Source organism: Tachyglossus aculeatus, chromosome X4 (genome assembly GCF_015852505.1).
Source record: "Tachyglossus aculeatus isolate mTacAcu1 chromosome X4, mTacAcu1.pri, whole genome shotgun sequence".
Taxonomy (NCBI): Eukaryota; Metazoa; Chordata; class Mammalia; order Monotremata; family Tachyglossidae; genus Tachyglossus; species Tachyglossus aculeatus.
The window spans coordinates 71,381-98,700 of NC_052098.1; the positions used below are offsets into that span (position 1 = coordinate 71,381).

The window sequence follows — 27,320 nt, forward strand, 5'->3', positions numbered from 1 at the left end:
ACTCTTAATCCCTCCTCAAAGGGTGCCTCCTGGCCCGATGATCACCTTCCTAGACTGAGTCCCCCCTTTTCCACTTTCATTCAATCAATCTATCGTATTTGGTGAGCTCTTACTGTGTGCAGAGCAATGTACTAAGCGCTTGGGAAGTACAAGTTGGCAACATATAGAGACAATCCCAACCCAACAGTGGGCTCACAGTCTAGAAGGGGGAGACAGAGAACAAAACCAAACATATTAACAAAAGAAAATAATAGAATAGATATGTACAAGTCAAATCAATCAATCAATCGAGTAATGCAATATGTACAAACATATATACATATATACAGGTGCTGTGGGGAAGGGAAGGAGGTAAGACGAGGGGGATGGAGAGGGGGGTGAGGTGGAGAGGAAGGAGGGGGGCTCAGTCTGGGAAGTGCTTCCTGGAGGAAGTGAGCTCTCTGTAGGGCAAATCACTCCTGCTGTGACCCGATGCACAATTCCTTTGCTCCCACTGTCAGTGTTGTTCCAGGCTGCCTTCGGAGACATTAGAGGTACACTGCCTCGTGCACTATGCGCTTGATGTCTTCTTTACTCAGACCGCCCTTTGTCATTGGTGATTGTGTTCTTGTTTTCCTTGCCTGTGCTCTTGTCCACAGCAGACACATTCAGAATGCCACTGGCGTCGATGTCAAAGGTGACCTCGATCTGAGGCACACCTCGGGGAGCAGGAGGGATGCCAGTCAACTCAAACTTCCCAAGCAGGTTGTTTTCCTTGGTTCATGGCTCTCGAGCCTTCATAAACCTGAATGAGTACACCAGGCTGGTTGTCTGAGTAGGTGCGTGAAAGTCTGTGTCTGCTTGGTGGGGATGGTGGCATTGGCGCTTGATCCAGACAGTCATGACCTCTCCCACCTGTTTCAATTCCCAGGGACGGGGTGGTCACATCTAACAGAAGAAAATCCTGCACAATTCCCCAGACTTGTCTCCTGACACAATGGCCGCCTGGACAGCTGCACCGTAGGCGCCAGCTTCATCCTGATTGGTACTCCTTTTTCAGCTCCTTGCCATTGAAGAAGTCCTGTAGGAGTTTCTCGATCTTGAGGATTCGGGTGGAGCCAACAACCAGGACGATATCATGGATTTGGGACTTATTGAGCTTGGCATCTCGAAGGGCCTTCACCACGGGATCCCGAGGTGCCACGGAACAGGTCAGCATTCAGCTCTTCGAAGCTCGCGTAATGGAGGTGTAAGAAGTCGATGCCTTCGTAGAGGGAATCAATCTCAATGCTGGCCTGGCTGCTGGAGGAAAGGGTGCGCTTGGCTCGCTCACAAGCGGTACGCCGGCGGCCGGACGGCACCGCTGTTCTCACCTGATGTCCTTCTTGTCCTTGCGCTTGAACTCGGCAATGAAATGATTGACCACGCGGTTGTCAAAGTCCTCCCCACCCAGGTGGGTATCTCCAGCTGTTAACGTCAACTTCAAAGATCCCATCTCCAATGGTGAGGTATGGAGACATCAAAGGTACCACCTCCAAGGTCCAGAGATGAACACATTTCTCTCGGCACCAACCTTCTTGCCCCAAGCCATAAGCAATAGCAGCGGCAGTTGGCGCATTGATGATACGGAGCACATTGAGACCAGCGATTGTTCCAGCATCTTTGGTCGCCTGACGTTGGGATTCATTGAAGTAAGCTGGGGACTGTGACCACAGCATTAGTGACTGTCTTCCCAAGGTAAGCTTCAGCAATTTCCTTCATCTTTGTCAGGACCATAGATGGCACCTCTCTGGATAGAAGCCTTTTAGTCTCCCCTTGCTACTCCACCTGGACCTTTGGCCTGCCTGCATCATTTCACCACCGTGAAGGGCCAATGCTTCATATCTGACTGGACAACCGCATCATCAAATCGACGGCCAATCAGACGCTTGGCATTAAAAACCGTATTGGTGGGGTTCATCCGCAACTCCATTCTTTGCAACATCTCCAATAAGACGCTCTGTGTCTGTGAAGGCGACGTAACTGGGGGGTGGTTCGATTTCCCTGGTCATTGGGCAATTGATTTCCACTTATCCATGCTGGGAAGACTCCTACGCAGGAGTAGGTGGTGCCAAGATCAATGCCAACTGAAGGTCCCTTCGACATTGTGCCTGGGATCCGGGGCCGATACTGTGCAAGGAGTGCGTAGGGCTGCCGCTGCGTTGAATGAATATTTGAATGAATATGAATATATACATATATTCATATTCATTCATATATTCATATATATGAATGTATATATATAAATATATAATATAAATATATATATATATAATGTTACAGGTGTTGTGGGGAGGGGAAGGAAGGTAGGGTAGGGGGGATGGGGAGCAGGAGAGGGAAAAAAGGGGGCTCAGTCTGAGATGGCCTCCTGGAGGAGGTGAGCTCTTAGTAGGGCTTTGAAGGGAGGAAGAGAACCAGCTCGGCGGAATGTGCGGAATGGAGGTCATTCCGGGCCTGGTGGTGGACGTGGGCCGGGAGGTCGACCGCGGGAGTGGGCGAGAAGAGAACGAGGCCCAGTGAGGAGGTGTTAGCGGTGGCGGAGAAGCGGAAGGGTTGCGGGCTGGGCTGGAGAGAAGGAGAGAAGGGAGGTGAGGTAGGAGGGGGCGAGGGGAATGGACAGCCTTGAAGCCGACGAGGGAGGAGTTTTGCTTCGCTTGGCCTTCAACTCCGAGCTTTCCGTGGGGGCTTATTAGCGTGCGCTGTCCCTCCCCACCCGCCATGAAGTAGCCATACCGCCAAACTGCTCCTATGATTTGGCCATCACAGTTGCCTCCTATTTTCTTTCCAGGTCTGGAAGGTTGTAATTACTGTGCTTTTCCTAGCGACCCGTATCTCCCTGGGTCCACAAAGATGGGCTAGTTCTCTCCCTAAATGGGCCTAGAGGGCCCCCTTATCAATCAATAGCACCAAGCGCCACACGACTCCGATTTCTCTCCACACTGCCCAGGAGGGAGGGCCGGGGTCCTCAGCACTTCTATAACCCAGCCGTCACGGGTCCTTCATCTCTGAGCTTTCAGTGGGGGCTCAGCAGCGTGTGACGTCCCTCCCCCCAAAATGAAGCTTTCCACCAATTCATTCATTCAATCGTATTTATTTGAGCGCTTACTGGTGCAGAGCCCTGTACTAAGCGCTTGGGAAGTCCAAGTGGGCAACATATGGAGACGGCCCCTACCCAACAACAGGCTCAGGCTGTAGACAGAAAACAAAACAAAACATGTGGACTGGTGTCAAAAATCGTTCAGAACAAGTAGAACTAAAGCTATATGCACATCATTAAACAAACTAAATAGAAAAGTAAATATGTGCAAGTAAAATACATAGGGTAATATATATTTATATTTATTCATTTTAGTATTTGTATTATGTACAAGAAAATATGTACAAGTTAAATACACAGTAATATTCATTTTAATTTATTTTATAATGAATAATATATACATAACATATATAATATAAAAAATTATGTATTTATTTATCCAATCCAAATCTGCTCCCCGGCCATTAACCTCAAGGCCTTCCCACTTCCCATTTTGTTCCTTTGACTGGCATGCTTGACATTCCTAGACTCAGCCCCCTTTTCCCTCTAACCCTCCCCAAAGTACAGTGCTCTGCACATAGTAAGCGCTCAAGAAATACGATTGAATGAATCGCCCTACCTCCGTCCCCCTACCCACAGCACCTGTATATATGTTTTTACAGAATTAATTACTCTATTTATTTTACTTGTGCATAATTACCCTTCTATTTATTTTGTCATGATGTACATCTAGCTTTACTTCTATTTATTCTGATGACTTGACACCTGACCACATGTTGTTTTGTTGTCTGTCTCCGTCATCTAGACTGTGAGCCCGTCGTTGGGTAGGGGCCGTCTCTATATGTTGCCGACTAGAACTTCCCTAGCGCTTAGTCCCCAGCTCTGCTCACAGTAAGCGCTCGATAAATACGATTGACTGAATAAATGAATGAATGCAATCCATTTTAGTGGCACATTCCCCCTCGGGGACCTCAGAGACCACCCAGTCCTCAGCCTACTATTACCACTCACAGAGAGGTGCAACATAGAGAGCACAGAGACAACGGGCCGGTCCTAGTCAGGCAGGTTTAATCCCACTCCAATCCCGGGAGGGCTCAGCACAACGGACGCCCAACCGGTCCAGGGACTGAGCGCGCAGGCCGTTTATGCTGGTGGCGGTTTTTGATGCATCCTCTCCTCTGCATAATCTCACCCCGTGACTGACAGGGTCAACTGCCCTAGGCCCTCCCCGAGATGCTCCCACGGGAGCCAACCCTCCTCGCTCTCCGTTGAGTTCAACGGCTTCTCGTTGGCCATTGACTTCAAGGGCTTCTCGCTGTCCGTTGAGTTCAACGGCTTCTCCGCTAGTCCGTTTGAGTTCAACGGCTTCTCGCGGTACCGTTGAGTTCAACGGCTTCTCGTTGGCCGTTGAATTTAACGGCTTCTCGCTGTCCGTTTGAGTTCAACGGCTTCTCGCTGTCCGTTGAGTTCAACGGCTTCTCATGGGCCGTTGAGGTCAACGGCTTCTCTTTGGCCGTTGAGTTCAACGGCTTCTCGTTGGCCGTTGAGTTCAACGGCTTCTCGCTGTCCGTTGATTTCAACGGCTTCTCCGCGGTCCGTTGAGTTCAACGGCTTCTCGCTGTCCGTTGAGTTCAACGGCTTCTCGTTGGCCGTTGAGTTCAACGGCTTCTCGTTGGCCGTTGAAGTTCTCAACGGCTTCTCGCTGTCCGTTGAGTTCAACGGCTTCTCTTTGGCCGATTGAGTTCAAACGGCTTCTCGTTGGCCGTTGAGTTCAACGGCTTCTCGCTGTCCGTTGAGTTACAACGGCTTCTCGCTGTCCGTCTGAGTTCAACGGCTTCTCGTTGGCCGTTTGAGTGGGACGTTGGCATCCCTCGGTCTCCACGGTAACAGTTCGTCACTCTTAATCCCTCCTCAAAGGGTGCCCTCCTGGCCCCGATCATCACCTTCCCAGACTGAGCCCCCCTTTTTCCACTTTCATTCAATCAATCAATCGTATTTATTGAGCTCTTATGTGTTGCAGAGCAATGTACTAAGCGCTTGGGAAGTACAAGTTGGCAACATATAGATACGTCCCTACACCCAACAGTGGGCTCCACAGTCTAGAAGGGGGAGACAGAGAACAAAACCAAACATATTAAGAAAAGAAAATAAATAGAATAGATATGTACAAGTCAAATCAATCAATCAATCAATAGGTAATGCATATGTACAAACATATATACATATATACAGGTGCTGTGGGAAGGGAAGGAGGTAAGACAAGGGGGATGGAGAGGGGGATGAGGGGGAGAGGAAGAAGGGGGCCTCAGTCTGGGAAGGCCTCCTGGAGGAGGTGAGCGCTCTGTAGGGCAAGTCACTCTCTGCTGTGCCCGATGCACAATTCCTTTGCTCCCACTGTCAGTGTTGATCCAGGCTGGCTTCGAGAGACATTAGAGGTACGCTACCTCGTGCACCATGCGCTTGATGTCTTCTTTACTCAGACGCCCTTTGTCATTGGTGATTGTGTTCCTTGTTTTCCTTGCCTGTGCTCTTGTCCACAGCAGACACATTCGGAATGCCACTGGCGTCGATGTCAAAGGTGACCTCGATCTGAGGCACACCTCGGGAGCAGGAGGGATGCCAGTCAACGCAAACTTCCCAAGCAGGTAGTTGTCCGTGCTCATGGCTCTCGCACCTTCATAAACCTGAATGAGTACACCAGGCTGGTTGTCTGAGTAGGTGGTGAAAGGTCTGTGTCTGCTTGGTGGGGGATGGTGGCGTTGCGCTTGATCCAGACAGTACTGACCCCTCCCCGCTGTTTCAATTCCCAGGGACGGGCGTGGTCACATCTAACAGGAGAAGATGCGGCACATTCTCAGACTTGTCTCCTGACACAATGGCCAGCCTGGACTGCTGCACCGTAGGCCGGACAGCCTCATCCTGATTGATACTCTTTTTCAGCTCCCTTGCCATTGAAGAAGTCCTGTAGGAGTTTCTCGATCTTGAGGATTCGGGTGGAGCCCACCAACCAGGACGATATCATGGATTTGGGACTTCTTGAGCTTGGCATCTCACAGGGCCTTCTCCACGGCATCCAGGGTGCCACGGAACAGGTCAGCATTCAGCTCTTCGAAGCGGGCTCGCGTAATGGAGGTGTAGAAGTCGATGCCCTCGTAGAGGGAATCAATCTCAATGCTGGCCTGAGTGCTGGAGGAAAGGGGGTGCGCTTGGCTCGCTCACAAGCAGTACGCAGGCGGCGGACGGCACGCTTATTCCCACTGATGTCCTTCTTGTCCTTGCGCATGAACTCGGCAATGAAATGATTGACCACGCGGTTGTCATAGTCCTCCCCACCCAGGTGGGTATCTCCAGCTGTTGACTTCACTTCAAAGATCCCATCTCCAATGGTGAGGATGGAGACATCAAAGGTACCACCTCCAAGGTCAGAGATGAACACATTTTCTCCCCGCACCAACCTTCTTGTCCAAGCCATAAGCAATAGCAGCGGCAGTTGGCTCACTGATGATACGGAGCACATTGAGACCAGCGATTGTTCCAGCATCTTTGGTCGCCTGACATTGGGAATCATTGAAGTAAGTGGGGACTGTGACCATAGCATTAGTAACTGTCTTCCCAAGGTAAGCTTCAGCAATTTCCTTCATCTTTGTCAGGACCATAGATGGCACCTCTTCTGGATAGAAGCTTTTGGTCTCCCCTTGGTACTCTACCCTGGACCTTTGGCCTGCCTGCATCATTCACCACCGTGAAGGGCCAATGCTTCATATCTGACTGGACAACCGCATCATCAAATCGACGGCCAATCAGACGCTTGGCATCAAAAAACCGTATTGGTGGGGTTCATCGCAAGTTGATTCTTTGCAGCATCTCCAATACAGACGCTCTGTGTCTGTCGAAGGCGACGTAAACTGGGGGTGGTTCGATTTCCCTGGTCATTGGCAAATGATTTCCACTTTTCCATGCTAGAAGACTCCTACGCAGGAGTAGGTGTTGCCAAGATCAATGCCAACTGAAGGTCCCTTCGACATTGTGCCTAGGATCCGGGACGATACTGTGCAAGGAGTGCATAGGGTTGCCGCTGCGTTGAATGAATATATGAATATATATATATGTACAGGTGCTGTGGGGGAGGGGTAGGAGGTAGGGTGGTGGGGATGGGGAGCAGGAGAGGAAAAAGGGGGCTCAGTCTGAGAAGGCGTCCTGGAGGGAGGTGAGCTCTTAGTAGGGCTTTGAAGGGAGGGAGAAAAGGCAGATTGGCGGATGTGCGGATGGAGGTCATTCCGGGCCTGGTGGTGCACGTGGGCCGGGGGTCCGACGGCGGGACGGGCCGAGAACGAGGCCCAGTGAGGAAGGTTAGCAGTGGCAGAGGAGCGGAGGGTGCGGGCCGGGCTGGGAGAAGGAGAGAAGGGAGGTGAGGTAGGAGGGGGCGAGGGGATGGACAGCCTTGAAGCGAGAGTGAGGAGTTTTTGCTTCGCTTGGCCTTCAACTCCGTGCTTTCCGTGGGGGCTTATTAGCGTGCGCTGTCCCTCCCACCTGCCATGAAGCTAGCCATACCGCCCCAAAACTGCTCCTATGGATTGGCCATCAACAGTTGCCCTCCTATTTTCTTTCCAGGTCTGGAAGGTTATAATTACTGTGCTTTTCCTAGCGACTCTTCCTCCCTGGGTCCACAAAGGTGGACTAGGTCTCTCCCTAAATGGGCCTAGAGAGCCCCCCTAATCAATCAATGGCACCAAGCGCCACACGATTCCGATTTCTCTCCACCCTGCCGAGGAGGAGCCGCCGGGGACTCAGCACTTCTAGAATCACAGCCATCACTGGGCCTTCATCTCTGAGGTTCAGTGGGGGCTGAGCAGCGTGTGAAGTCCCCTCCCCGCAAAATGAAGCTTTCCGCAATTCATTCATTTAATCAATCGTAATTTATTGAGCGCTTACCTGGGTGCAGAGCACTGTATAAGCGCTTGGGAAGTCCAAAGTGGGCAACATATGGAGACGGCCCCCTACCCAAACAACAGGCTCAGGGTCTAAGACAGGCAACAAAACAAAACATATGGACTGGTGTCAAAATCGTTAGAACAAGTAAATTAAAGGTATATGCACATCATTAACAAACTAAAGAGAATAGTAAATATTGTGCCAAGTAAAGTACATAGAGTAATACATATTTATATTTATTTATTCATTTTAGTATTTATATTATGTACAAGTAAAGATGTACCGAGTAAAATTACATAGAGTAATATTCATTTCTATTCATTTATTTGTTTATACTATATACATAACATATATAATATAAAAAATTATGTATTTATTTATACAATCCAAATCTGCTCCCCGGCCATTTACGTCAAGGCCTTCCCCACTTCCTATTTTGTTCCTTTGACTGGCATGCTTGGATTCCTAGACTCAGCCACCAGATGTCATGGGTTCGAGTCCCGCCTCAGCCACTTGGTCAGCTGTGTGACCCTTGGGCAAGCCACTTAACTTCTCTGGGCCTCAGTTCCCTCATCTGTAAAATGGGGATGAAGACCTGTGAGCCCCACGTGGGACAACCTCTCATCACCTTGTATCAGTTGTACCAGCGCTGAGAAATGGTGCTTTGCACATAGTAAGGCCTTAACGTATGCCATCATTGTTTATTATCTCTCCCTCTTTGGGCCCTGCTCTCCCACCAGGCTGTGGGCCCCTAAATGCGTTAACTGTTGGGGGTTAGTGGTTTTACCTACTTTCAGAGGGGGATGTAGCTCAGTGGTAGAGCGCATGTTTCGCATGTATGAGGCCCCCGGGTTTCGATCCCCGGCATCTCCAATTTATTTTGAGAAGCAGCGTGGCTCAGTGAAAATGGGGCCCGGGCTTTTGGAGTCAGAGGTCTATGGGTTCAAATCACCGGCTCATCCAACCGTCAGCTGTGGTGACTTTGGGCATGACACTTCACTTCTCTGTGCCTCAGTTACCCTTCATCAGTAAAATGGGGATTAGAAACTGTGAACTCCCCGTGGGACAACCTGATCACCTTGTAACCTCCCCAGCGCTTAGAACAGTGCTTTGCACATAGTAAGCGGTTAATAAATGCCATTAAAATAGTGCAGTGCTCTGCACATAGTCAGCGCTCAATACATACGATTGAATGAATCGCCCTACCTCCTTCCCCTCCCCACAGCACCTGTACATAAGTTTGTACAGATTTATTACTCTATTTATTTTACTTGTGCATATCTACCCTTAATTTAATTTGTCAACGATGTGCATCTACTTTACTTCAATTTATTCTGATGACCTTGACACCTGACCACATGTTTTGTTTTGTGTCTGTCTCCTTCTTCTAGACTGTGAGCCCGTCGTTGGATAGGGGCCGTCTCTATATGTTGCGGACTAGAACTTCCCAAGCGCTTAGTCCCCTGCTCTGCACACAGTAAGCGCTTGATAAATACGATTGAATGAATAAATGAATGAATGAAATCCATTTTAGTGGCATATTCCCCCTCGGGGACCACAGAGACCACCCAGTCCTCAGCCCCTACTATTACCACATCACAGAGAGGTGCAACATAGAGAGCACTGAGACAACGGGCCGCTTCCTAGTCAGGCAGGTTTAATCCCACTCCAATCACGGGAGGGCTCAGCACACGTCGCCCCACCGGTCCAGGGACCTGAGCGCAGGCCATTTATGCTGGTGGCGGTTTCGATGCATCCTCTCCTCTGCCTAATCTCACCCGTGACTGACAGGGTCAACTCCCCTCGGCCCCTTCCCGAGATGCTCCCACGGGAGCCAACCCTTCTCGCTGTCCGTTGAGTTCAACGGCCCTCTCGTTGGCCGTTGAGTTCAACGGCTTCTCGCTGTCCGTTGAGTTCAATGGGCTTCTCGCTGTCCGTTGAGTTCAACGGCTTCTCGCTGTCCGTTGAGTTCAACGGCTTCTCGTTGGCGTTGAGTTCAACGGCTTCTCGCTGTCCGTTGAGTTCAACGGCTTCTCATTGGCCGTTGAGTTTAACGGCTTCTCGCTGTCCGTTGAGTTCAACGGCTTTTCGTTGGCCGTTGAGTTCAACGGCTTCTCGCTGTCCGTTGAGTTCAACGGGCTTCTCGCTGTCCGTTGAGTTCAACGGCTTCTCGTTGGCCGTTGAGTTCAACGGCTTCTCGTTGGGCCGTTGAGTGGGACGTTGGCAATCCTTCGGTCTCCAACGGTAACAGTTCGTCACTCTTAATCCCTCCTCAAAGGGTGCCTCCTGGCCCCGATCATCACCTTCCCAGACTGAGCCCCTTTTTTCCCATTTTCCATTCAATCAATCGTATTTATTGAGCTCTTATGTGTGCAGAGCAATGTACTAAGCGCTTGGGAAGTACATGTTGGCAACATATAAGAGACAGTCCCTACCCAACAGTGGGCTCACAGTCTAGGAAGGGGGAGGCAGAGAACAAAACCAAACATATGAAACAGAAGAAAATAAATAGAATAGATATGTACAAGTCAAATCAATCAATCAATAATTAGAGTAAAAATGCATATGTACAAACCATATATACATATCTACAGGTGCTGTGGGGAAGGGAAGGAGGTAAGATGAGGGGGATGGAGACGGTGATGAGGGGGAGAGGAAGTAGGGGGCTCAGTCTGGGAAGGCCTCCTGGAGGAGGTGAGCTCTCTGTAGGGCAAATCACTCCTGCTGTGGCCCGATGCACAATTCCTTTGCTCCCCACTGTCAGTGTTGATCAAAGGCTGCCTCCGGGAGACATTAGAGGTACACTGCCTCGTGCACCATGCGCTTGATGTCTTCTTTACTCAGACGCCCCTTTGTTATTGGTGATTGTTGTTCTTGTTTACCTACCTGTGCCTCTTGTCCACAGCAGACACATTCAGAATGCCAACTGGCGTCGATATCAAAAGGTGACCTCGATCCTGAGGCACACCTCGGGGAGCAGGAGGGAATGCCAGTCAACTCAAACTTCCCAAGCAGGTTGTTTTCCTTGGTCATGGCTCTCGCACCTTCATAAACCCCGAATGAGTACAAGCAGGCTGGTTGTATGAGTAGGTGGTGAAAGTCTGTGTCTGCTTGTTGGGGATAGTGTCGTTGCACTTGATCCAGACAGTTCATGACCCCTCCGCTGTTTCAAATTCACAGGGACGGGGGGGTCACATCTAACAGGAGAAGATCCGGCACATTCTCAGACTTGTCTCCTGACACAATGCCGCCTGGACAGCTGCACCGTAGGGCGACAGCCTCATTCGGATTGATACTCTTTTTCACGCTCCTTGCCATTGAAGAAGTCCTGTAGGAGTTTCTCGATCTTGAGGATTCGGGTGGAGCACCAACCAGGACGATATCATGGATTTGGGACTTATTGAGCCTGGCATCCCGCAGGGCCTTCTTCATGGGATCCAGGGTGCCACGGAACAGGTCAGCATTCAGCTCTTCGAAGCGGGCTCGCTTAATGGAGGTGTAGAAGGTCGATGCCCTCGTAGAGGGAATCCATCTCAAAGCTGGCCCTGGGTGCTGGAGGAAAGGGTGCGCTTGACTCGCTCACAAGCGGTGCGCTAGGCGGTGGATGGCACGCTTGTCTCACTGATGTCCTTCTCTGTGCTGGCGCTTGAACCCCGGCAATGAAATGATTGACCACGCGGGTTGTCAAAGTCCTCCCCACCACAGCTGGGTATCTCCAGATGTTGCTTCCTTCAAGGATCCCATCTCTAATGGTGAGATGAAGACATCAAAGGTACCACCTCCAAGGTCAAGGATCAACAACATTTCTCTCGGCACCCAACTTTCTTGTCCAAGCCATATAAGCAATAGCAGTGGCAGTTGGCTCATTGATGATACGGAGCACATTGAGACCAGCGATTGTTCCAGCATCTTTTGTCGCTCTGAATTTTGGGAGTCACTGAAGTAAGTGGGGGACTGTGACCACAAGCATTAGTGACTGTCTTCCCAAGGTAAGCTTCAGCAATTTCCTTCCTCATCTTTGTCAGGACCATAGATGGCACCTCTTCTGGATAGACGCTTTTGGTCTCCCCTTGGTACTCCACCTGGACCTTTGGGCCCGCCTGCATCATTCACCACGTGAAGAGCAATGCCTTCATATGTGACTGGACAACCGCATCATCAAATCGACGGCCAATCAGACGGTTGGCATCACAAACCGTATTGGTGGGGTCATCACAACTTGATTCTTTGCAGCATCTCCAATAAGACGCTCTGTGTCTGTGAAGGCGACGTAACTGGGGGTTGGTTCGATTTCCCCTGGGTCATTGGCAATGATTTCCACTTATCCATGCTGGAAGACTCTTACGCAGGAGTAGGTGGTGCCAAGATCAATGCCAACTGAAGGTCCCCTTTCGATATTGTGCCTGGGATCCGGGCCGATACTGTGCAAGGAGTGCATAGGGCTGTCGCTGCATTGAATGAATATTTGAATGAATATGAATATATACATATATTCATATTCATTCATATATTATATATATGTTATATATATATGAATATATATGTATATTTATATATGTACATGTGCTGTGGGGAGGGGAAGGAGGTAGGGTAGGGGGGATGGGGAGCAGGAGAGGAAAAAGGGGGCTCAGTCTGAGATGGCCTCCTGGAGGAGGTGAGCTCTTAGTAGGGCTTTGAAGGGAGGAAGAGAGCCAGCTTGGCGGATGTGCGCATGGAGGTCATTCCGGGCCTGGTGGTGGACGTGGGCCAGGGGTCGACCGCGGGGTGGGGCAGAGAACGAGGCCCAGTGAGGAGGTTAGCGGTGGCAGAGGAGCGGAGGGTGCGGGCTGGGCTGGAGAGAGGAGAGAAGGGAGGTGAGGTAGGAGGGGGCGAGGGATAGACAGCCTTGAAACCGAGAGTGAGAGTTTTTGCTTCGCTTGGCCTTCAACTCCGAGCTTTCCGTAGGGGCTCATTAGCGTGCACTATCCCCTCCCACCCGCACCATGAAGCTAACCTTACCGCCAAACTGCTCCTATGGATTGGCCATCACAGTTGCCCTCCTATTTTTCTTTCCAGGTCTGGAAGGTTATAATTACTGTGCTTTTCCTAGCGACTCTTCCTCCCTGGGTCCACAAAGATTGGCTAAGTTCTCTCCCTAAATGGGCCTAGAGAGCCCCATTATCAATCAATAGCACCAAGCACCACAACGACTCCCCGATTTCCCCTCACACCCCTGCCGAGGAGGAGGGCCGGGACTCAGCACTTCTAGAAATCCAGCCATCACTGGGCCTTCATCTATGAGCCTTTCAATGGGGGCTGAGCAGCGTGTGAAGTCCCTCCCCCAAAAATGAAACTTTCACAATTCATTCATTCAATCGTATTTATTGAGCGCTTACTGGGTGCAGAGCACTGTTCTAAGCGCTTGGGAAGTCCAAGTGGGCAGCATATGGAGACGGCCCCTACCCAACAACAGGCCTCAGGGTCTAGACAGAAAACAAAACAAAACATGTGGACTGGTGTTAAAATCGTTAGAACAAATAGAATTAAAGGTATATGCACATCATTAACAAACTAAATAGAACAGTAAATATGTGCAGGTTAAATACATAGAATAATATTATTTATATTTATTTATTTATTTTTGTACTAATATTATGTACAAGTAAATATGTACAAGTAAAATTCATAGAGTAATTATTATATTTATTTATTTTATTGTTTTGATGTGTACATAACATATATAATATAAAAAATTATGTATTTATTTATACAATCCAAATCTGCTCCCCGGCCATTTACGTCAAGGCCTTCCCACTTCCCATTTTGTTCCTTTGACTGGCATGCTTGGATTCCTAGACTCAGCCCCATTTTTCCTCTCCCCCTCCCCAAAGTGCAGTGCTCTGCACATAGTCAACGCTCAATAAATACGATTGAATGAATAGCCCTACCTCCTCCCCCCCCCCACAGTACCTGTATATATGTTTGAACAGATTTATTACTCTGTTTTACTTGCCCATATTTACCCTTTTATTTTGTCAACGATGTGCATCTAGCTTTACTTCTATTTATTCTGATGACACCTGACCACGTTTTGTTTTGTTGTCTGTCTCCGTCTTCTAGACTGTGAGCCCGTCGTTGGGTACGGACAGTCTCTATATGTTGCCGACTAGAACTTCCCAAGCGCTTAGTCCCGTGCTCTGCACACAGTAAGCGCTCGAATGAATAAATGAATGAATGCAATCCATTTTAGTGGCACATTCCCCCTCGGGGACCACAGAGACCACCCAGTCCTCACCCTACTATTACCACTCACAGAGAGGTGCTGCATAGAGAGCACAGAGACAACGGGCCGCTCCTAGTCAGGCAGGTTTAATCCCACTCCAATCGCGGGAGGGCTCAGCACACGGCCGCCCACCGGTCCAGGGACTGAGCGCAGGCCGTTTATGCTGGTGGCGGTTTCGATGCATCCTCTCCTCTGCATAATCTCACCCGTGACTGACAGATGTCAACTCCCTCGGCCCTCCCCGAGATGCTCCCACGGGAGCCAAACCTCCTCGCTGTCCGTTGAGTTCAACGGCTTCTCGCTGGCCGTTGAGTTCAACGGCTACTCGTTGGCCGTTGAGTTCAACGGCTTCTCGCTGGCCGTTGAGTTCAACGTCTTCTCGCTGGCCGTTGAGTTCAACGACTGCTCGCTGGCCGTTAGTTCAACGGCTTCTCGCTGGCCGTTGAGTTCAACAGCTTCTCGTTGGCCGTCAGTTCAACGGCTTCTCGTTGGCAGTTGACTTCAACGGCCTCTCCTTGGCCATTGAGTGGGACGATGGCATCCCTCGGTCTCCATGGTAACAGTTCGTCACTCTTAATCCCTCCTCAAAGGGTGCCTCCTGGCCCGATCATCACCTTCCCAGACTGAACCCCCTTTTTCCTCTTTCATTCAATCAATGTATCGTATTTATTGAGCTCTTACTGTGTGCAGAGCAATGTACCAAGTGCTTGGGAAGTACAAGTTGACATCATACAGAGACAGTCCCTACCCAACAGAGGGCTCACAGTCTAGAAGGGGGAACAGAGAACAAAACCAAGCATATTAACAAAAGAAAATAATAGAATAGATATGTACAAGTAAAATCAATCAATCAATGAATAGAGTAATGCATATGTCCAAACATATATGCATATATACAGGTGCTGTGGGGAAGGGAAGGAGGTAAGACAAGGGGGATGGAGAGGGGGATGAGGGGGAGAAGAAGGAGGGGGCTCAGTCTGGGAAGGCCTCCTGGAGGAGGTGAGCTCTCTGTAGGGCAAATCACTCCTGCTGTGGCCCATGTGCAATTCCTTTGCTCCCACTGCCAGTGTTGATCCAGGCTGGCTTCGGAGACCTTAGAGGTACTCTGCCTCCTGCACCATGCACTCGATGTCTTCTTTACTCAGACGCCCTTTGTCATTGGTGATTGTGTTCTTGTTTACCTTGCATGTGCTCTTGTCCACAGCAGACACATTCAGATGCCACTGGCTTCGATGTCAAAGGTGACCTCGATCTGAGGCACACCTCGGGGAGCAGGAGGGATGCTAGTCAACTCAAACTTCCCAAGCAGGTTGTTGTCCTTGGTCATGACTCTCGCAGCTTCATAAACCTGAATGAGTACACCAGGCTGGTTTTCTGAGTAGGTGGTGAAAGTCTGTGTCTGCTTGGTGGGGATGGTGGTGTTGCGCTTGATCCAGACAGTCATGACACCCCCGCTATTTCAATTCCCAGGGACGGGGTGGTCACATCTAACAGGAGAAGATCCTTCAGATTCTCAGAATTGTCTCCTGACACAATGGCGGCCTGGACAGCTGCACCGTAGGCGACAGCCTCATCCGGATTGATACTCTTTTTCAGCTCCTTGCCATTGAAGAAGTCCTGTAGGAGTTTCTCGATCTGTGAGGATTCGGGTGAGCCACCAACCAGGACGATATCATGGATTTGGGACTTATTGAGCCTGGCATCCGCAGGGCCTTCCCACGGGATCCATGGGCCACGGAACAGGTCAGCATTCAGCTCTTCGAAGCGGGCTCGCGTAATGGAGGTGTAGAAGTCGATGCCCTCGTAGAGGGAATCCATCTCAATGCTGGCCTGGGTGCTGTAGGAAAGGGTGCGCTTGACTCGCTCACAAGCGGTACGCAGGCGGTGGATGGCACGCTTGTTCTCACTGATGTCCTTCTTGTGCTGGCGCTTGAACCCGGCAATGAAATGATTGACCACGCGGTTGTCAAAGTCCTCTCCACCCAGCTGGGTATCTCCAGCTGTTGACTTCACTTCAAGGATCCCATCTCTAATGGTGAGGATGGAGACATCAAAGGTACCACCTCCAAGGTCAAGGATCAACACATTTCTCTCGGCACCAACTTTCTTGTCCAAGCCATAAGCAATAGCAGCGGCAGTTGGCTCATTGATGATACGGAGCACATTGAGACCAGCGATTGTTCCAGCATCTTTGGTCGCCTGAAGTTGGGAATCATTGAAGTAAGTGGGGACTGTGACCACAGCATTAGTGACTGTCTTCCCAAGGTAAGCTTCAGCAATTTCCTTCACTTTGTCAGGACCATAGATGGCACCTCTTCTGGATAGAAGCTTTTGGTCTCCCCTTGGTACTCCACCTGGACCTTTGGCCTGCCTGCATCATTCACCACCGTGAAGAGCCAATGCTTCATATCTGACTGGACAACCGCATCATCAAATCGACGGCCAATCAGACGGTTGGCATCACAAACCGTATTGGTGGGTTCATCACAACTTGATTCTTTGCAGCATCTCCAATAAGACGCTCTGTGTCTGTGAAGGCGACGTAACTGGGGGTGGTTCGATTTCCCTGGTCATTGGCAATGATTTCCACTTTTCCATGCTGGAAGACTCCTACGCAGGAGTAGGTGGTGCCAACGATCAATGCCAACTGAAGGTCCCTTCGACATTGTGCCTGGGATCAGGGCCGATACTATTCATGGAGTTCGTAGGGTTGCCGCTGCGTTGAATGAATATATGAATGAATGCAGGTGTGTGGGGAGGGGAAGGAGGTAGGGTTGGGGGGATGGGGAGGAGAGGAAAAAGGGGGCTCAGTCTGAGAAGGCCTCCTGGAGGAAGTGAGCTCTTAGTAGGGCTTTGAAGGAAGGAAGAGAGCCAGCTTGGCGGATGTGCTGAGGAAGGTCATTCATGGCCAGGGGGTGGACGTGGTCCGGGGGTCGACGGCGGGACGGGCGAGAACGAGGCCCAGTGAGGAGGTTAGCGGTGGCAGAGGGGGAGGGTGGGGGCTGGGCTGGAGAAGGAGAGAAGGGAGGTGAGGTAGGAGGGGGCGAGGGGATGGACAGCCTTGAAGTAGAGAGTGAGGAGTTTTTGCTTCGCTTGCCTTCAACTCCGACTTTCCGTGGGGCTTATTAGCCTTCGCGTCCCTCCCTCCCGCCATGAAGCTAGTCATACCGCCAAACTGCTCCTGTGGATTGGCCATCACAGTTGCCTCCTATTTTCTTTCTAGCTCTGGAAGGTTATAATTAATGTGCTTTTCCTAGCGACTCTTCCTCCCTGGGTCCACAAAGATGGGCTAGTTCTCTCCCTAAATGGGCTTAGACAGCCCCCTTATCAATCAATAGCACCAAGCGCCACACGACTCCGATTTCTCTCCACCCGCCGAGGAGGAGCGCCGGAGACTCAGCACTTCTAGAATCCAGCCATCACTGGGCCTTCATCTCTGAGGTTTCAGTGGGGCTTAGCAACGTGTGACGTCCCTCCCCTAAAATGAAGCTTTCCACGATTCATTCATTCAATCGTATTTATTGAGCGTTACTAGTGCAGAGCACTGTAATAAGCGCTAGGGAAGTCCAAGTTGGCAACATATGGAGACGGCAGATACCCAACAACAGGCTCAGGGTCTAGACAGATAACAAAACAAAGCATGTGGGCTGGTGTCAAAATCGTCAGAACAAGTAGAATTAAAGCTATATGCACATCATTAACAAACTAAATAGAATAGTAAATATGTGCAAGTAAAATACATAGAGCAATATATATTTAATTTATTTATTTTATTATTTATATTATGTATAAGTAAATATGTACAAGTAAAATACATAGAGTAGTATATCATTTTCATTTATTTATTTATTTTATTATTTATAATATATGCATAACATATATAATAAAAAAGTTATTTATTTATATACAATCCAAATCTCCCCGGCCATTAACGTCAAGGCCTTCCCACCTCCTATTTTGTTCCTTTGACTGGCATGCTTGGATTCCTAGACTCAGCCCTCTTTTTCCACTCCCCCTCCCCAAAGTGTAGTGCTCTGCACATAGTAAGTGCTCAATAAATACGATTGAATGAATGAGTCGCCCTACCTCCTTCCCCTCCCCACAGCGCCTGTATATATGTTTGTACAGATTTATTACTCTATTTATTTTACTTGCCATATTTACCCTTCTATTTATTTTGTCAATGATGTGCATCCAGCTTTACTTCTATTTATTCTGATGACTTGACAACTGACCACATGTTTTGGTGTCTGTCTCCGTCTTCTAGACCCTGAGCCCGTCGTTGGGTAGGGGCCGTCTCTATATGTTGCCGACTAGAACTTCCCAAGCGCTTAGTCCCGTGCTCTGCACACAGTAAGCGCTCGATAAATACGATTGAATGAATAAATGAATGAATGCAATCCATTTTAGTGGCACATTCCCCCTCGGGGACCTCAGAGACCACCCAGTTCTCACCCTACTATTACCACTCACAGAGAGGTGCTACATAGAGAGGACAGAGAAAACGGGCCGCTCCTAGTCAGGCAGGTTTAATCCCACTCCAATCCCGGGAGGGCTCAGCACATGGCCGCCCACCAGTCCAGGGACTGAGCGCAGGCCGTTTATGCTGGTGGCGGTTTCGATGCATCCTCTCCTCTGCATAATCTCACCCGTGACTGACAGGGTCAACTCCCCTCGGCCCTCCCGAGATGCTCCCACGGGAGCCAACCCTCCTCGCTGTCCGTTGAGTTCAACGGCTTCTCGTGGCCGTTGAGTTCAACGGCTTCTCGTTGACCGTTGAGTTCAACGGCTTCCCGTTGGCCGTTGAGTTCAAGGCTTCTCGTTGACCGTTGAGTTCAACGGCTTCCGTTGGCCGTTGAGTTCAACGGCTTCTCGTTGGCCGTTGAGTGGGACGATGGCATCCCTCGGTCTCCATGGTAACAGTTCGTCACTCTTAATCCCTCCTCAAATGCCTCCTGGCCCGATAATCACCTTCCCAGACTGAGTCCCCCTTTTCCGCTTTCATTCATTCATTCAATCATATTTATTGAGCGTTACTGTGTGCAGAGCACTGGACTAAGCGCTTGGGAAGAACAAGTCGGCAACATATAGAGACGGTCCCTACTCACCTACAGGCTCACAGCCTAGAAGTGGGAGACAGACAACAAAACAAAATATTGGACAGGTGTCAAGTCATCAGAGTAAACAGAAATAAAGCTAGATGCACATTATTGACAAAATAAATGGAGTAGTAAATATGTACAAGTAAAATAGAGGGATAAATCTGTACAAATATATCAATCAATCAATCGTATTTAGTGAGCACTTACTGTGTGCGGAACACTGTACTAAGCGCTTGGGAAGTACAAGTTGGCAACATATAGAGACAGTCCCTACCCAACAGTGGGCTCACAGTCTAGAAGGGGGAGACAGAGAACAAAACCAAACGTATTAACATAATAAAATAAATAGAATAGATGTGTACAAGATCAATCAATCAATAAATAGAGTAATAAATATGTACAAACAATATACATATATACAGGTGCTGTGGGGAAGGGAAGGAGGTAAGCCGAGGGGGATGGAGGGGGGATGAGTGGAGAGGAAGGAGGGGGCTCAGTCTGGGAGGCCTCCTGGAGGTGGGCTCTCAGTAGGGCAAATCACTCCTGCTAGGGCCCTACTGCCAGTTTTCCTCCTGCCGGTGTTGATCCAGGCTGGCTTCGGAGACATTAGAGGTACTCCAGGGAGGTGGTGGCAGCAGGGCCTGGGATGGAGTAATTTTGAGCTTGTGCCTGCGGGACTGGGATCCGGGATGGCCACTGTGTGCAGGGAGTGGGACAGAATACCGACGGTCACGGGATGCATGCTGACAGGGTGAGGCCTTCTCCAGCTCCTTCTGTTGGTGTTCAAACTCTTCCTTTACAGCAGTCCGGTTCTTATCCAGCCAGTTGATGATTTCGTTGCATTTGTCCAGGATTTTCTGCTTATCCTCATCACTGATCTTGCCCTGGAGCTTCTCATCCTCAACCGTTGCCTTCATGTTGAAAGCATAGGACTCGAGGGAGTTCTTGGAAGACACCTTGTCTCTCTGCTCTCATCTACATCGTTGTATTTCTCTGCCTCCTGCACCATGTGCTCGATGTCTTCTTTACTCAGACGCCCTTTGTCATTGGTGATTGTGGTCTTGTTTTCCTTGCCTCGCTCTTGTCCACAGCAGACACATTCAAAATGTCACTGGCGTCGATGTCAAAGGTGACCTCGATCTGAGGCACACCTCGGGAGCAGGAGGGATGCCAGTCAACTCAAACTTCCCAAGCAGGTAGTTGTCCTTGGTCATGGCTCTCGTACCTTCATAAACCTGAATGAGTACACCAGGCTGGTTGTCTGAGTAGGTGGTGAAAGTCTGTGTCTGCTTGGGGGGATGGTGGCGTTGCGCTTGATCCAGACAGTCATGACCCCTCTCGCTGTTTCAATTCCCAGGGACGGGGTGGTGACATCTAACAGCAGAAGATCCTGCACATTCTCAGACTTGTCTCCTGACACAATGGCCGCCTGGACAGCTGCACCTAGGCGACAGCCTCATCCTGATTGATACTCTTTTTCAGCTCCTTGCCATTGAAGAAGTCCTGTAGGAGTTTCTCGATCTTGAGGATTCGGGTGGAGCCAGCAACCAGGACGATATCATGGATTTGGGACTTACTGAGCTTGGCATCTCACAGGGCCTTCACCACGGGATCCAGGGTGCCACGGAACAGGTCAGCATTCAGCTCTTCGAAGCGGGCTCCGTAATGGAGGTGTAGAAGTCGATGCCCTCGTAGAGGGAATCAATCTCAATGCTGGCCTGGCTGCTGGAGGAAAGGGTGCGCTTGGCTCGCTCACAAGCGGTACACAGGCGGCGGACGGCACGCTTGTTCTCACTGATGTCCTTCTTGTGCTTGCGCTTGAACTCGGCAATGAAATGATTGACCATGCGGTTGTCAAAGTCCTCCCCACCCAGGTGGGTATCTGCAGCTGTTGACTTCACTTCAAAGATCCCATCTCCAATGGTGAGGATGGAGACATCAAAGGTACCACCTCCAAGGTCAGAGATCAACACATTTCTCTCGGCACCAACCTTCTTGCCCAAGCCATAAGCAATAGCAGCGGCAGTTGGCTCATTGATGATACGGAGCACATTGAGACCAGCGATTGTTCCAGCATCTTTGGTCTCCTGGTTGGGACTCATTGAAGTAAGTGGGGACTGTGACCACAGCATTAGTGACTGTCTTCCCAAGGTAAGCTTCAGCAATTTCCTTCACCTTTATCAGGACCATAGATAGCACCTCTTCTGGATAGAAGCTTTTGGCCTCCCCTTTGTACTCCACCTGGACCTTTGGCCTGCCTGCATCATTCACCACCGTGAAGGGCCAATGCTTCATATCTGACTGGACAACCGCATCATCAAATCGACGACCAATCAGACGCTTGGCATCAAAAACCGTATTGGTGGGGCTCATCGCAACTTGATTCTTTGCAGCATCTCCAATAGACGCTCTGTGTCTGTGAAGGTGACATAACTGGGGGTGGTTCGATTTCCCTGGTCATTGGCAATGATTTCCACTTTTCCATGCTTGAAGACTCCTACGCAGGAGTAGGTGGTGCCAAGATCAATGCCAACTGAAGGTCCCTTCGACACTGTGCCTAGGATCCGGGCCGATACTGTGAAGGAGTGCATAGGTTGCCGCTGCGTTGAATGAATATATGAATATATATATGTACAGGTGCTGTTGGGGAGGGGTAGGTAGTAGGGTGGGGGGGATGGGGAGCAGAGAGGAAAAAGGGGGCTCAGTCTGAGAAGCCTCCTGGAGGAGGTGAGCTCTTAGTAGGGCTTTGAAGGGAGGAAGAGGCCAGATTGGCGGATGCGCGGAGGGAGGTCATTCCGGACCATGGGGTGGACGTGGGCCGGGGGTCGTCGGTGGGACGGGAGAGAACGAGGCCCAGTGAGGAGGTTAGCAGTGGCAGAGGAGCAGAGGGTGCGGGTTGGGCTTGAGAAGGAGAGAAGGGAGGTGAGGTAGGAGGGGGCGAGGGGATGGACAGCCTTGAAGCGAGAGTGAGGAGTTTTTGCTTCGCTTGGCCTTCAACTCCGAGCTTTCCGTGGGGGCTTATTAGCGTGAGCTGTCCCTCCCACCTGCCATGAAGCTAGCCATACCGCCAAACTGCTCCTATGGATTGGCCATCACAGTTGCCTCCTATTTTCTTTCCATGTCTGGAAGGTTATAATCACTGTGCTTTTCCTAGCGACTCTTCCTCCCTGGTCCACAAAGATGGGCTAGTTCTCTCCCTAAATGGGCCTAGAGAGCCCCCTTATCAATCAATAGCACCAAGCGCCACACGATTCCGATTTCTCTCCACCCTGCCGAGGAGGAGCGCCGGGACTCAGCACTTCTAGAATCCAGCCATCACTGGGCCTTCATCTCTGCGCTTTCAGTGGAGGCTTAGCAGCGTGTGACGTCCCTCCCCCCAAAATGAAGCTTTCCTCAATTCATTCATTCAATCAATCGTATTTATTGAGCGCTTACTGGGTGCAGAGCACTGTAATAAGCGCTTGGGAAGTCCAGTAGGCAACATATGGAGACGGCCCCTACCCAACAACAGGCTCAGGGTGTATTCAGGCAACAAAACAAAACATATGGACTGGTATCAAAATCGTTAGAACAAGTAGAATTAAAGCTATATGCACATCATTAACAAACTAAATAGAATAGTAAATATGTGCAAGTAAAATATATAGAATAATATATATTTATTTTTTATTTATTTTAGTATTTATATTATGTACAAGTAAATATGTACAAGTAAATTACATAGAGTAATATCCGTTTCTATTTATTAATTTTATTGTTCATATTACATACATAACATATATAATATAAAAATTATGTATTTATTTATACAATCCAAATCTGCTCCCCGGCCATTTACGTCAAGGCCTTCCCACTTCCTTTTTGTTCCTTTGACTGGCATGCTTGGATTCCTAGACTCAGCCCCCTTTTTCTTCTCCCCCTCCCCAAAGTACAGTGCTCTGCACATAGTCAGCGCTCAATAAATTGATTGAATGAATCGCCCTACCTCCTTCCCCTCCTCACAACACCTGTATATATGTTTGTAGATTTATTTCTCTATTTATGTGACTTGCCCATATTTACCCTATTTATTTTGTCAATGATGTGCATCTAGCTTTACTTCTATTTATTCTGATGACTTGACACCTGACCACATGTTTTGTTTTGTTGTCTGTCTCCGTCTTCTAGACTGTGAGCCCGTCGTTGGGTAGGGACCGTCTCTATATGTTGCCGACTAGAACTTCCCAAGCGCTTAGTCCCCTGTTCTGCACACAGTAAGCGCTCGATAAATACGATTGAATGAATGAATGAATGCAATCCATTTTAGTGGCACACAGAGACCACCCAGTCCTCACCCTACTATTACTACTCACAGAGAGGTGCAGCATAGAGAGCACAGAGACAACGGGCCGCTCCTAGTCAGGCAGGTTTAATCCCACTCCAATCCCGGGATGGCTCAGCACACGGCCGCCCACCGTCCAGAGACTGAGCGCAGGCCGTTTATGCTGGTGGCGGTTTCGATGCATCCTCTCCTCTGCTAATCTCACCCGTCACTGACAGGGTCAACTCCCCTCGGCCCTCCCGAGATGCTCCCACGGGAGCCAACCCTCCTCGGTGTCCGTTCAGTTCAACGGCTTCTCTTTGGCCGTTGAATTCAACGGCTTCTCGCTGTCCGTTGAGTTCAACGGCTTCTCGCTGTCCGTTGAGTTCAACGGCTTCTCGCTGTCCGTTGAGTTCAACGGCTTCTCGCTGTTCGTTGAGTTCAACGGCTTCTCGTTGGCCGTTGTGTTCAACGGCTTCCAGAAGTTTCTGGATCTTGGGATTCGGGTGGAGCCACCAACCAGGACGATATCATGGATTTGGGACTTATTGAGCTTGGCATCTCACAGGGCCTTCTCCACGGGATCCAGGATGCCACGGAACAGGTCAGCATTCAGCTCTTCGAAGCGGGCTCACGTAATGGAGGTGTAGAAGTCGATGCCTTCGTAGAGGGAATCAATCTCAATGCTGGCCTGGGTGCTGGAGGAAAGGGTGCACTTGGCTCGCTCACAAGCGGTACGCAGGCGGCGGACGGCACGCTTGTTCTCACTGATGTCCTTCTTGTGCTTGCGCTTGAACTCGGCAATGAAATGATTGACCATGCGGTTGTCAAAGTCCTCCTCACCCAGCTGGGTATCTCCAGCTGTTGACTTCACTTCAAAGGTCCCATCTCCAATGGTGAGGATGGAGACATCAAAGGTACCACCTCCAAGGTCAAAGATGAACACATTTCTCTCGGCACCAACCTTCTTGTCCAAGCCATAAGCAATAGCAGCGGCAGTTGGCTCATTGATGATACGGAGCACATTGAGACCAGCGATTGTTCCAGCATCTTTGGTCGCCTGACGTTGGGATTCATTGAAGTGGGGACTGTGACCACAGCATTAGTGACTGTCTTCCCAAGGTAAGCTTCAGCAATTTCCTTCATCTTTGTCAGGACCATAGATGGCACCTCTTCTGGATAGAAGCTTTTAGTCTCCCCTTGCTACTCCACCTGGACCTTTGGCCTGCCTGCATCATTCACCACCGTGAAGGGCCAATGCTTCATATCTGACTGGACAACCGCATCATCAAATCGACGGCCAATCAGACGCTTGGCATTAAAAACCGTATTGGTGGGGTTCATCGCAACTCCATTCTTTGCAACATCTCCAATAAGACGCTCTGTGTCTGTGAAGACGACGTAACTGGGGGTGTTTCGATTTCCCTGGTCATTGGCAATGATTTCCACTTTTCCATGCTGGAAGACTCCTACGCAGGAGTAAGTGGTGCCAAGATCAATGCCAACTGAAGGTCCCTTCGACATTGTGCCTGGAATCCGGGCCGATACTGTGCAAGGAGTGCATAGGGTTGCCGCTGCGTTGAATGAATATATGAATCAATATGAATATATTCATATTCATTCATATATTCATTATATACATATATATATATGTACAGGTGCTGTGAGGAGGGGAAGGTGGTAGGGTGGGGGGTCTGGGGAGCATTAGAGGAAAAGGGGGGCTCAGTCTGAGAACGCCTCCTGGAGGAGGTGAGCTCTTAGTAGGGCTTTGAAGGGAGGAAGAGAGACAGATGGCGGATGTGCGGAGGGAGGTCATTCCGGGCCCATGGGGAGGACGTGGGCCGTGAGGTCGACGGTGGGACGGGCCGGAGAACGAGGCCCAGTGTGGAGGTTAGCGGTGGCAGAGGAGCGGAGGGTGTTGCGGGCTGGGCTGGAGAAGGAGAGGAAGGGAGGTGAGGTAGGAGGGTGGCAGAGGGGATGGACAGTCTTGAAGCGAGAGTGTGAGTAGTTTTTTTCTTCGACCTTGGCCTTCAACTCCGAGCTTTCCGTGGGGGCATATTAGCGTGCAATATCCCTCCCAACTGCCATGTAAGCTAGCCATACGCACCAAACTGCTCCTATGGATTGGCCATCACAGTTGCCTCCTATTTCTCCAGGTCTGGAAGGTTATAATTACTTGTGCTTTTTTCCTAGCGACTCTTCCTCCCTGGGGTCCACAAAGACGGGCTAGTTCTCTCCCTAAATGGGCCTAGAGAGCCCCCTAATCAATCAATGGCACCCAGCGCCACACGATTCCGATTTCTCTCCACCCTGCCGAGGAGGAGCACCGGGGACTCAGCACTTCTAGAATCCAGCCATCACTGGGCCTTCATCTCTGAGCTTTCAGTGGGGGCTTAGCAGCTTGTGACGTCCATCCCCCCAAAATGAAGCTTTCCACAATTCATTCATTCAATGAATCGTTTATTGAGCGCTTACTGGGTGCAGAGCACTGTAATAAGCGCTTGGGAAGTCCAAGTGGGCCAACATATGGAGACGGCCCCTACCCGACAACAGGCTCAGAGTCCAGTCAGGTAACAAAACAAGGCATGTGGACTGGTGTCAAAATCGTCAGAACAAGTAGAATTAAAGGTATATGCACATCATTAACAAACTAAATAGAACAGTAAATATGTGCAGGTTAAATACATAGAATTATATATATTTATATTTATTTATTTATTTTTGTACTAATATTATGTACAAGTAAATATGCACAAGTAAAATTCATAGAGTAATTAAATTTATTTATTTATTTTATTGTTTATGATGTGTACATAACATATATAATATAAAAAATTATGTATTCATTTATACAATCCAAATCTGCTCCCCGGCCACTTACGTCAAGGCCTTCCCATTTCCCATTTTGTTCCTTTGACTGGCATGCTTGGATTCCTAGACTCAGCCCCATTTTTCCTCTCCCCCTCCCCAAAGTGCAGTGCTCGGACATAGTCAACGCTCAATAAATACGATTGAATGAATCGCCCTACCTCCTTCCCCCCCCACAGTACCTGTATAAGTTTGAACAGATTTATTACTCTGTTTTACTTGCCCATATTTACCCGTCTATTAATTTTGTCAACGATGTGCATCTAGCTTTACTTCTATTTATTCTGATGACTTGACACCTGACCACGTTTTGTTTTGTTGTCTGTCGCCGTCTTCTAGACTGTGAGCCCGTCGTTGGGTACGGACAGTCTCTATATGTTGCCGACTAGAAGTTCCCAAGCGCTTAGTCCCGTGCTCTGCACACAGTAAGCGCTCGATAAATACGATTGAATGAATAAATGAATGAATGCAATCCATTTTAGTGGCACATTCCCCCTCGGGGACCACAGAGACCACCCAGTCCTCACCCTACTATTACCACTCACAGAGAGGTGCTGCATAGAGAGCACAGAGACAACGGGCCGCTCCTAGTCAGGCAGGTTTAATCCCACTCCAATCGCGGGAGGGCTCAGCACACGGCCGCCCACCGGTCCAGGGACTGAGCGCAGGCCGTTTATGCTGGTGGCGGTTTCGATGCATCCTCTCCTCTGCATAATCTCACCCGTGACTGACAGATGTCAACTCCCCTCGGCCCTCCCCGAGATGCTCCCACGGGAGCCAACCCTCCTCGCTGTCCGTTGA

At 49.6% G+C, this 27,320-nt stretch overlaps 1 non-coding gene and 5 pseudogenes across 1 annotated transcript; 1 reads left to right on the forward strand and 5 right to left on the reverse strand.

Annotated features, from left to right (window-relative positions):
• Positions 1-527: 527 nt before the first annotated feature.
• LOC119948185 lies at positions 528-2,124 on the reverse strand (annotated as a pseudogene).
• A 3,360-nt stretch (positions 2,125-5,484) lies between these two features.
• LOC119948186 lies at positions 5,485-7,080 on the reverse strand (annotated as a pseudogene).
• A 1,706-nt stretch (positions 7,081-8,786) lies between these two features.
• TRNAA-CGC lies at positions 8,787-8,860 on the forward strand. The gene has a single exon. It is a non-coding gene; the product is annotated as a tRNA-Ala (tRNA).
• A 1,920-nt stretch (positions 8,861-10,780) lies between these two features.
• On the reverse strand, positions 10,781-12,425 carry LOC119948187 (annotated as a pseudogene).
• Positions 12,426-15,462: 3,037 nt separating this feature from the next.
• Positions 15,463-16,915, reverse strand: LOC119947934 (annotated as a pseudogene).
• Positions 16,916-19,905: 2,990 nt separating this feature from the next.
• LOC119948188 lies at positions 19,906-25,175 on the reverse strand (annotated as a pseudogene).
• Between the last annotated feature and the right edge of the window lie 2,145 nt (positions 25,176-27,320).